General features: G+C 42.6%; 1 protein-coding gene across 2 annotated transcripts in view; it reads right to left on the reverse strand.

The window, feature by feature from the left end:
- LOC139695035 (uncharacterized) overlaps window positions 1–12276 on the reverse strand; it is a 194508-nt gene that overhangs the window by 35496 nt on the left and 146736 nt on the right. The gene's annotated exons all lie outside the window — the stretch shown is intronic.

Consider the following 12276-nt stretch of genomic DNA (forward strand, 5'->3'; position numbering starts at 1 on the left):
AATTATTAATCCTTGGCATATCGGTACCTTAAAAATCCTAATGGGACCATTAGGTATGAAAGAATATAGAAATGATGTGGACATCTCGTCATAGCACACGGCTCATTGAAATCCTCGGGATGCGGGGGGTGGCAGGGGGGTACGGAAGGGATTGACCCTGAAACACGCCCTCACGCAATAGAGGAAATATTTTGAGCCAACTCCCTTTCTCCACAGCCCTCCCCGCGAAGGGCGCCTGCAACCTTGAGCGTTGTTGGTAAGCGTCCGCCAAAATTCGCGCGTCAGGGAGCAGTGACGCCGAAACTTTCACTTGCTTTCTTCGAGAGGGAGGGTGTGGGTGAGGACATTTCCGCTGAGAACTAAGAGAGACACGAACTATCCACGGGGGGGGAGGTGGCCGCTGGTCACCCCTATGGTGACTAGCGGCCATTTTAACCCTTCCCTCTGCACTTGGAAGATCTCCCTCCGGGGGCACACGTAACTCCTGGCCCCACTTCACTTTTATAATGGGGGCACTTATTCTATGAAACCCTATCCGACGTTCTCCCAGTGTTCCCGAGACCGCCCTTGAACTGATCACTTCTCCCCAGTGTTGGAAATATCACTCGGGATTTCAAGTGTACTCAATGGATATCCGGTATTGCTATTATAGAATCGGTGAGACCAGGACCTGTACACTCCTTGGCCACACAGGATCAGATCACGCAACTGAAAGTAACGTAGTAATTTTCGTGGATTCCCGAATCGCACATCCTATTCCCGATTTTTTCAACTATTCCGCCCCTCTCCCGAATTAATTCCCGAATCTTTGAACAACTTTTGTAATTACCGACCTTTTCCCGATTTTCCCGTCCGAATGGCCGACTTTCATTTGCGTACGCTTCACTTCACAAAATTCTCTTTCAAAGAGGCGCAGTATGATCATTTCAATAAAACTAGAGAGACAAAGTGTGAACAGATAGATTTAAGAAGTCATTTTTTTCCGAGAACGATAAGGGATCAGAATAACATTGTCGGACTGCAGTAGGATCATTTTCAGGACAAAATTAGTCCGGTGTTGATCCACCCCCTGCCACACACCCTTGCGGTGGCTTGCAGGTTGCTGAAATATCAAATATAAGGTATGCCGTTTTAAAATTATTCGTCAGAGTTATTTCCTTTCACTCGATTCTTCCACACTGCGGCGTCCTTATACGTATGCGCGTACTTTTCACCTTTGTCACATCCATGTGTCTGAAACGTTCTTTTATTTTTATTTATTTATCTCCGTCTACGCACTTCTCTCTCAGACCATCTACTCGTAAATGTGCTCTTAGGTTATTCGACTCTCATTCGTTCTCTCAACGATTCATCAAACAGCATAGCACACTTTTTTCATATTATTTGTCTATTAACTAGAGAATCGTATCCAAAGTAGTTCACAGCCCACTGCCCGTTCCTCACCCTCTCAACTCTCTCTCTCTTCCTTCCACTTTTACCACTTAAACACCCCTATCATGTATGCTTATCCTGGCATACTCACGTTTTCCTTCAAAAGCACTTATGTGGGGGGGGGGTACAATTCAACACTTATACTCTAAATTTTTATGACGAACATTCCTTTCTTTATACTTTCTACATGCCATTAACAAACTTTTTGCCAGAATTCGCAAGCCTATCGATCCCTTTATCCACCCCACCATTGTTCGCGTACACTCTGTCAAGACATATACAGAGACATCGATTTTTCCATTTTTTTCCATACGTTAACGTACAGGCATCTATTCGTTGGAGGTACGAGTATTTCCCCACACCATATTAATCCGGGGAGCCATTTGACGGCTCAGGAACGAAAATACATCCCCGCCAACGCCTTTTGCCGAATATTCATCGTTTCATGTCCCAACGAGGCTCAATGATGCGGCGACCTCACCCGCCTCTGAAAAACCTGCTGGTGGATGACTACTATTATTCGCGGAATACGAGAAGGCGCCTATGAAGGACTCGTCGGGGAAAACCTTAGCATAAATGTGTTACCGCTTCAACTCTCCGATGTGGAAGGAGGATGACGCAGAATATACCCTGCTGCGGAAGAACAGTGCTTCATGTGAGAAATCTCACACTTTGAGGAGGATAAATTAACCAGTATAATTTTCAGAGTGAAGGTACCAAAGCAGATCAGACGGCAATGGAAATTACTGACTTGATTGATTTTTATGACCAACTTTGACATCACTTCATAAAGGGTTTGAAAAAACAAGGAATGCTAATAACACAGATGACTTAGGTTGCAACATCTCGTAAACAAAATACAGTTTTCTCAACTTTAGTTATCCATTTAGGGTTTTCCTTGAAATCAATTATTGCGTCCTGGACACCGAAACAAGTAATGCAAATAATGCTCCGTGTCCTTGGAACCCGACCCATTGGTGGATCTCAAGGTTCTGTCGTGCCATATTGTGAGAATGATTTCTCCACTTGGAAAATCTGCGAGAAGGCACACACTGCATTACTGACAACAGAAGAAGCAAAAACAAACATTCGACACTCTCAGATTTCTAAGAAAAACTCCGGCGGTAGCACACGATAAAATAATTGCTAAAAAGCAGTTACGTGCAACTGACGACAAAAAGAGTACGTGTTCAAGTAACAAAAGAGTGAATTGGGTCCAGAATATCTTGGCTGAATGCAAACAAGTGTGACGGCGAAACAAATCAGTCTCGATTTTCCTAATGCAACCTTTGGAGTTCCACATGCAAAAGTGATCGGTCGCCTCTTATTCATCATTAAATATATTCACTTTCGTCAAGTTCACAATGTAAAATAACCTACAACAGCTCCTTATTTTTCACGAATGTCTATTGTATTGCACGAATGTCTAGTGAAAAATATGGACACCCGTCGGGAAAACACTACGTAAAACCGGCTTTGAGGCTTTTTCAGGCTATTTTACTTCTATGATTGTTTCTTGCAGTGATTGGGGTCTCCAGCTGAACTTTTGCACTTAAATACATCGTTGTTCACTTCGGGAAAACGAATTTCAATCACACACAAACTTAGGGATCGGTAGGGGAGATACTATAAGCAGAGGTTCGCGTGAAATTCTTGGTCATCACTCTTGATATCCGTCTTAAAATTTACGGTAATAATTTAAAAAATTATGAGTAGATTCATGACAAACATTCTAAACAATTGACCATTTGAAAATTGACAACGAGTCTTAGGTATTCGGTGCAAAAAAAAGTAACCGCCTAATGTAATACGTACAGAACAAGGTAATTCGCAATAATTGGGGGTTTCAGCACACCTTTCAATTGGCGAAGAGAAAGAAAGAACACTTCACTCGAACCTCTTTAGCCACGAAAATTACACGGAAAGTATTTGAATAATACGATTGTGAGCGAATGATGTTTTATTTCAGCTCCAACATATTGTCTCTGCAGTAGACGTGAATACCACGATTGGTTTGAAAGACTCTTTTAAAGCGACACATGAGGAATACCTTTTCCCTCCTAAAGATCGTTGTAACAATAGGGGGAAACACCCCATTTTAAACCAAATGGACCAAAATATTCTCTTATCGCCTTCTCGGTGTCAAGATCGAATCAAAAACTTTCATCAATGACCGGTGGTCTGACATCGTCCTCTCAAAGGATGAACTATGTTATCTACGATCATTTGGCCACTCTGCCCGTTGATTTTGGAGAAATACCGGCCTGGCGTTAACTATCGGGTGTATTGATCACTACTGCCCATCTCGAATATTGCCGATTTGGCCTTATACTAGAAAGATAGCCTATTAATTGCATTAGGCATGCTTTAAAGTTTACGTACTGCCCTCTATCTTTTATATATATATATAATATATATATATATATATATATATATATATATATATATATGTATACATCCAGTTCGTTATCGCTCGAATCGTGTACATAGTTCATATCGATAATATCGCTCATACCGTAAGTCGATTATACGTGTATTTTCTCTATTGTCGAATCATGTGAAGATACCGTCCTTCCAGTCATATCGACACAAATCATCTACTCTCGATATATTGGTTGCTTCACGATCTTCAGCAGGGCCGGAGGTGGCTTTCAGTTGTGTTAGCACGCTACCACCCCTCTCGGCCATGGGGAGTACCCCTGTGGCGGGAAGATTTCAACGCCCGACGAGATTACCGATCGTAGGGTCTGAGCGTGCTGGGAAAGGGCAAGAGAATGGAAATTATCTATACAGCTTTTATGATATTTCGGAAGTATTATCGATTCAATTTATAATGCAATCAAGGGCCGTATTGCAATACGCCAACAATTATTTTTTCCAAACATTCCGTTCCATATGTATAAGCCATAAGGAATAGATTTGAATCGCCAATAGCAATACGTGCTCATAACTCATGTCGTTTGTTGAAATTTATAACTACTCGTACATTTTATTATGATAGCATAATATGTATCAGTGCATACACATAAATAGTACCTGCTGTATAGGTACACAATGTCACAGCATGGTGGAATGCGACATAATGCATAAATAAAACCGTGCAAGAGTACCGACCAAGTGTTTTTATTCCAACATGAATGTTTTATCTGGTTTCATTTTATATAAACGAGAAGGAGAGATTGAGAGAGGAGACAGTAGCGGGATGCGAGCACGCTCGAAGACCCCGTGACACACATAGCGCGCGACGGATTTGACGTGAGGCGGGGGAGGGAGGGACGAGTGCGTGACGAAATCACGGCGTAACGGTCACCCCCCTCCCCACCAGAGAAACAAAAGACTCTCCCCTGGCGCTTCTCACGGTTGGGGGCGGTGGAGGGAGGAAGCGGACTCCTCCGAACACACTTCCCCGTTGCAGTTTGCCGTAGTTATTAATGCCGTAAGGCAAAATGAACGCACGCGTGGGAACCTCCGCCCACGGGATTACGATGGCCCTCGCAGGCACCCACCATTAATCCACACATGCCCTCATTCCATAAATTGAAGTCTCATCGCCTGCGTACGAGAAAGGGCGAAGGGCGGTGTTTTCATTTTAATCCTTTCGCCACTGTTTTGGCGCGAAAGGGGTCGTGTTTACTTTTTAGCGTTGACGCTGTGATCAGCCCCTTTTTTTTACAGCTCCTTATGATTTCTGTTTTGTGATAAGCACTGGCAGCCGAGGGAATTTTATTTACATAATGCGATATCCCCGTGCAATCGCTGGATTTAATTTTTGCTGCACCGCGATATCAGGGCTTTAATTTTCTTCTTAAAAACGCTAGGCCTTGTCGCTGCAACCAAATGTCCCTCTTTTTTCCTGTTCCTCTCTTGAGTTGTGAGTATAAAACTCTTGGCCTCAATCGCTTTCTGTGAACTGTTCAAGTACTGAGGCATTAATTACATTCTTATTTCTTTCCCGTCACCTACTTCTCCATAATATTTACCATGAGATGACAGTGCTAAACATGCGACCCGAAAATTTTATGTTCCTTTTTATACCTTGTATTAATAAGGTTCCTTTTCTCATTTATTTACTTTAGAACTCCATTTGTTTTCTTTACTCCCCAGCTCATAATTATTATTCTCTATATCCAGATTCCTAATGCCTCTAAACGGCCTCTCCTCCTCTTCTCCAAGATCTTACCCTTAGTGCAATTTGGTCCAGGCGAAAATTTTTGTAAATCCTTTTCTAATTTATGAAATTATTACAACGCCTGTTAGAAGATACCTCTTATTTTGAATGACTCGTATTTAGAACATTTAATATGGAGATTTTTCGTTTTTTTTCTCTTTATTATTGTCGAGGCGTGAATTGTTTTCAAAGTTGGCATCTTATGGCTACCGGCTCAAATCGGCATACACAATCATAGAATTGGGGCTGCTGGAAGCACTAAGATCAATCAAACATTCATCTTCTGCTAAGAAATATACAAATCTCATACCTTTTCTGATACTGAAACAAATAGTAGATAATTCCCGCTGCATAATTAATCACATTAAACTAGGTGGGACCAGAGCGAGAAGGTGAGAGAATACATTGGCAATTCGATGCAAGGAATCCATATCCCCCTTGCGCTCCGTTCGCGACCACAGCGCCAGGAAACACCTCGTTAACTCATTGCAACTCTTACAAGATAAATGTGTTACACAAAGTTCCAGCTTGGTAACATCTCTAATTCCATGGCTGGTGACCCAAAGACCAACACCACACGTAATTTTTGAGGACTGCGGGTTTCAATGTCTTCAGATGGAAATCTTGTTCTAGAGATATAAGTGCGACAATAATGAGCGCCTTTTCACTTACTATGTAGCAGGTGGAAGAAAAGAACTTAATTTGGTGACATGGTTCCATAACGGTAATAAAGACTTGCTGAGGGTTGAAGTAAACAAGGAGCAACCGACCTTGCGAAGGTAATTTTTGATTCAATTCAAATGCTGGTAGATATGCAAGTTGAATCCGAGCAATTTTGAAGACCACAACGAAGAAAGAGAACTTTATGAGCGCATCTCGGTAGAGGGGAACAAAACCTATATTTATTGATTCCCACAGATTCCTCGCTCGTGAGATAATACATACCATCCGTATTAGGATGCAGGTACTTAAGCAGAGAGGAGACCCACTTAGCAAACCGGTCGCGCTCGGAACGGTTCTCGCCACTGCGATTGGCCGCTGGGTCCTCGAGTGACGTCTCGCCCGCTCATACGGATCTCCGCGAGCAGGCACCACACGCCAAGGGCCAGGTTGCCCTCCTGCAACGCAGTGGCGGCCCTTCAGATCGAGAGGACCGTCACCGCCGTCTGCCCTCGTCCGAAGAGGAAATCGAATTCAGTGTTCCTTTTCACTCGGGACATTAAAAACACCCGAATATTTCTACATCTAATACAACTTACCCTGCAAGCCTCCTCGAGGGCCTTTGGCCGAGGGTTCTACATCTACATCAATACCATGCAAGCCACCAAAAAGGTGTGTGGTAGGGTTCAACGTCACCAGGCGTTGGAGTAATTGTTTATTAATGGCAGTCGAGAAGTTCAATTTGTCTCACATTGTCTTTCCTACTATTGAGGTCTCGATTCGTGCGAGAGGAAAATGATTCCTTGCATCGAATGGTTGAGCAGTCGATTTCCTGTGCTCTCGACCACCAATGTAATAATTTGGACCGATTCCCTCTCTGAGTTAAACGCTAATGATTTTAATTTATCAAAAAGTTTAACCCGTGAATTTGGCACCCTCGCTTTGATCGGTTCCCAAATCAGGCTATGTGATAATAATGTGACTCACTCTGCTCCTTCATAGCGATGCTTCTCCAAACGGGCAGTTTATATTTAAACCTTACTGAATCCGAAATTATTTAATACTCTTCAGGGTTCCAAACGCTAGATGCGCACTCAATTTTCTAGTGGTTAGATTCTTACGCATCAAGAAACAGATGACTTTTGGAGTGAAGAGGAAATATTAGACCGGAGAAAGAATGGTAAATCGATATACGATACGATGAATCATTATTCTGATTTAAGTCTCTGCCCATGAACGACTTACAATGTACCTGTTTCTCGCTCGCTACAGCCGTCAATTCAACCACATTTAGCTCCTAAGCTGTATACCAGGATTGAAGTTGACTCTACATCTACATAATACCCCGCAAAGCCGCGGCAAGGGCGTGTGGAGGGGTGTGTTAAGTCACCACCCGTAAAAGAGAACAAAATCACATGCAAAATCAACACATCCATGCAAACCTACACCCTCAGTGGCATATACATTACTGCAAATACCCTCTCAACTTACAAGCATGCAAATACATATTCTATCAGCTAACAAACAATGGCACCTTAGAATGAAGTAAAAATTCACCCAATAACTTTTGTCTAGAAAATACCTCCTTTTTTTTCTTCCCAGATGTTATTAAATTTCTGATCACTCTTTTTTGGCATGCCATTGACGATCTAAATACTAAGACATACCCAACAAACCAATGACCTCACTCTCACTCTTACTAAAACCTAATGCAGTAATCAGCCCGAAGGTTTGGAACACATTCGTACTGTTTCATGTAGACATATTTTGAATGAATTTACTACCGATTGTTAAAACGGATGTCCATTCCATCTAGAAGTATTGAACAGCCAAAGATAAGCAGCAATTGCCGTATTTAAAGAAATATGAACAATACCGGCTATTACTGTGTTATAATGATATGATGGGTGACAAATAATAATTATCCACCGCCTCACCTCCCGAAGTATTCAACCGCAACATTTCAACAAATACGGTAATTTTCTTCCAAGTTTCCCCCTTTACGTACATTTTGGATCAAATATTATATTCTTCGACTCTCCACAAACATTTTAATGTTGTTAAAGTTTGTCATGACCTTTAAAGGTCATTCAGCATTAAACACCCACCACCCCCTCCGTGGGCACCTAGGCCTTATTATTTAAAAGTGATCTCTGGAAGAAATCAATGTCATCATCATCTGTCAAAGTAAAGAAACAAAATGGATGCGTGCTCTTGGAGATACATTCTCTTAAAGATAGGGCCGCGGCGGGGAGGAGGAAGCTGGAGGTTCTAGGAAACGTCGACGCAAATATCCCCTCCACGTCTCCGCGGCCATTTGCATGCAAATAATTATTTCATCTCTTCCCTCTCCCTCCCGCATCCTTGATTCCTTTCGACTGTGCGGCTTTCCCTGTGACGGAATCGGTCTAAAATAAACATTGCAAAACCCCCTGCAATCGTAAATGATACGTATACATACGAGGTCGGTCAAAATTAATAAGCGAACAGAGACCGTAAGAAATTTACTTTGCAAAATTTATTCTACATCGATTTTGTCCCCTTCAAAGTACTCTCCATTCGTTGCTATGCACTTATTTCATCTTCTTTTCCACTGTTTGAAGCACCATTGGAAGTCCTCGGCAGTTAGGCATTTTAGTTTTCTCGTCGTTTCTCGCATTATTGTGTCCACATCTTCCCATTGATGTCCCCTCATCACATTTTTGCATTTTAGGAATAGGAAAACGTCGCAGGGGGTTAAATCTGGCGAATAAGGGGGATGATCAAGAATGGTGATTGAATTTTCTGCCAGAAACTGTTGAACCATCAATGCTGAATGTGCAGGTGCATTGTCATAGTGAAGGATCCCTCCATCATGGTCGGTTAAAATAGTGTGCACTTTAGATTTTCCCAAATTCAGTTCATCAGATATCATTCGGACAGTTTTTCGACGATTGGTAAAGACAAGGGACCGCACACGATCAATGTTGTCGCCAACACAGGTGGTTTAAGGTTGTCCCGGCCTTGCATCATCCGTGGCGTCTTGTCGGCCATTTATGAAATGCTCAATCCGCTTGAAAACGGATGTTTTCTTCAGAGCATTATCACCATAAACATGCTGTCAACATTTCAGTTATATCTTGATAACTTTTACCGCACTTAACCAAAAAACTTGATTTTGATTAGTTGTTCCGTGATTTTGCCAATTTCCATTTACGACAAACAGTAAAAACAAGGACAACAGAAACCAACATAACTGGCACCATACGCACAGCTCGACGATCCGCCAAGCACAGACGGCTCATTGGGTCTCAGGCAACTAGCTCCACTAGTGGGCAGTACTATAATCCGCGTCATGGCCGCCAGATTGCACCAGTTCGCGTGTTTATTGCACAGGCCAAGTCGATACACACAAAATGTACATTTGGCGTTTCTTGAGGACGGCTCACAACTTCTACATGTGATAAGGGATGCTATATTAAAAATGTTCACCTCTTATGAATAAAATTAGCGAACTCTTAAGATAAGGAGATATGTAAACTGAAACATTTCATCAAGCACATTCGATGTAATTTCTATGAAGAAGCTTACTTGTTCGAAGCATTACTTTTCTGCTGATACACTTTTGCGCATTTTGGAAAATGTGAATGTTTGTAAAAATATCGTTTTCTTTGGTTTACCATTCACTTTTTTCAAGATGACTACCTGTTTTATACTAAAATAATCCTAAAATTCCTGTTTTATACTCTTGGCAGAATAATGATTTGGGCAATTCATTATGCAGAAATGACAATTAAAAACTATAAAAATTTCATGTTATATTCAATTAACTTTCCGTTAATGGTTGAATCGATGCTATGCCTGTATTTTTAATCAAAATAAGTCTATTTTTATCATATTCTGCAAACACAAAAATTGTGATTACGCGCCGAAGAGGCATGACAAATAGGATCACAAAAGGCATTTTTGCATTTTTAGTGCTGACATAACTGTGGATGTAAGGGTTACAGGATTTATTTAGTCAGAAGTTGATTGCTGCGCAATTTTTCACATTTAATTGAGGACTTCACACCTTTGGTATCAAGGTCCGGTTTGCTGCTTACATCGCGCTAGGCACCCAGCAGAATATCGGCGAACAATCTCACGTCGCAGGTCAGTGTGCAAGGAGTGTCCGTGATGCAAATGAGAACATGAATTTAACGCGTGATACTCTTACCATCTCCGTAGCCATTTGCTCGCAAACATGTGTATTTTTTCTTCCCTCCCCGGGATCCAGAGACCTTGCGTCGTTTTGACGAAGCGGGATCCCCGGTGACTGTATTGGTAGAAAACAACCATAGCAACCCTTCCTTCCCCCCCCACTACACCACCCACGTGACCGCAAATGATGTGCGCACGCACATATGTATACGCATGTGCAATGGTGTACGTTCACAGATATTGTGTTGCATGTGCAACGGGAAGCGATCTCTCCAGAGCAACTGGTTTCCTGGGATGCTGCTGCCGCCTCCGCGGGGATCGAGATGGTGCGGGGGCTAACGTACTGGCTTCCCACCCTGAGGGCGCGGGTTCAAATCCCGGCGGTGTTGAATATTTTTCAGAGGTATCTCGATCCCTACTTGAGGTGCTTTGTGGAGGGCACTTTGAGTGAGTACGCCGTCCGTCGGATGGGACGTTAAGCCGCGGACCCCTTGGCGCCTTTCGTAAAGAGTAGGCTAATGCCGACGCCGGGTTTCTCTCCACCCTTCATCCTTTCCTGTCCTTCCCCTATGGCGCAAATGACCTTAGCTGTCGGTCGCCTCCCCTCAAAACTACTACTACTACTGCCGCCTCCGCGTTGTGAAACCTGTGCGACCTTCGGCGGGGGGAGAAGACACCCCCCACCCACCCCGCTTTCTCTCCTTTGCCGTGTGAGGAGTCGGCATCGAAATAAACAACCCGCGATCAACCAAAAAGGTGTGTGGCACGGGGTGCAAGCAACAGGTGGGAAGGGTAAGTGATAGGGAAGGATATGGGAGAGGAAGGGGAAAGGGTAAAATATTTAGTAAAAATCTATCAAATACCGTGCAAATTTGTATACATGCCGGAGGTGTACTTAATTCAAAACAAGGGACAATTCAACTAATAAATTAGTTATTCATTATACGGAAAAAGGGAATAAAAATGAACCACAACCATATATACGCATGGAAAATCAACATTGCACACTATTTTAACCGAAAATTAGGGTTTAAAAAAATGTGTGCAAAAATCGTACACATTCGGCATTGATTTTTCGCCAGTTTCTGGCAAAAAATTCATCCACCATCCTTGATCATCCTCCTGATTCGCCAGATGTCGCCCCCTGCGACTTTTTCCTAATCCAAATTGCAAAAATGTGATGAGGGGACATCACTGGGAATATGTTGACACAATAAAGCAATGAACGACGAGAAAACTAAAAAGCTTATCTACCGAGGACTTCCAAGGGTGCTTTAAACAGAGAGAAAGAAGATGGAATAACTACATAGTAACGAATGGAGAGTACTTTGAAGGTGGACAAAATCGATGTAGACTAAATTTTGCAAAATAAAGTTTTTATGGCCTCAGGTCGTGTATTTATTGGACAGACCTCGTATGATAGGCATCAACCACAACAAGACAAGCGATGCAGAATTAAAAAGTAAGAAGTGAAAATTCTGGAGTTGCCACCGGTTACCGCCTCTCCTCGCTCGGACGCAAAGGAAAGTGAAGAGGCGACGAAATTAGCGATGACTTGATTTCGCGGAGATACGCCGAGGACACGGAATGCGTGTCCAATTACATATTCGACGGCTCTCCCCTTGAACGGATTCAAAAACAACACTCCCCCCTCCCGTGGGAATGCCGCGACCCACTGTAATTGCTGGTGCTCTTCTCACGAGAGACATCTTAGAGGAATGTTCATGGTAAAAAAATGATTAGTAGGATATATATGAAACCTACAGACAATCGCGTTCCGATAGCTGAACTGGTTCAATTCACTATATTTCCGGCATTTGATGGGATCCTGGGTCGAA

Source organism: Hetaerina americana, unplaced genomic scaffold, assembly GCF_022747635.1.
Source record: "Hetaerina americana unplaced genomic scaffold, ioHetAmer1.1.p SCAF_6, whole genome shotgun sequence".
NCBI classification, from domain to species: domain Eukaryota; kingdom Metazoa; phylum Arthropoda; class Insecta; order Odonata; family Calopterygidae; genus Hetaerina; species Hetaerina americana.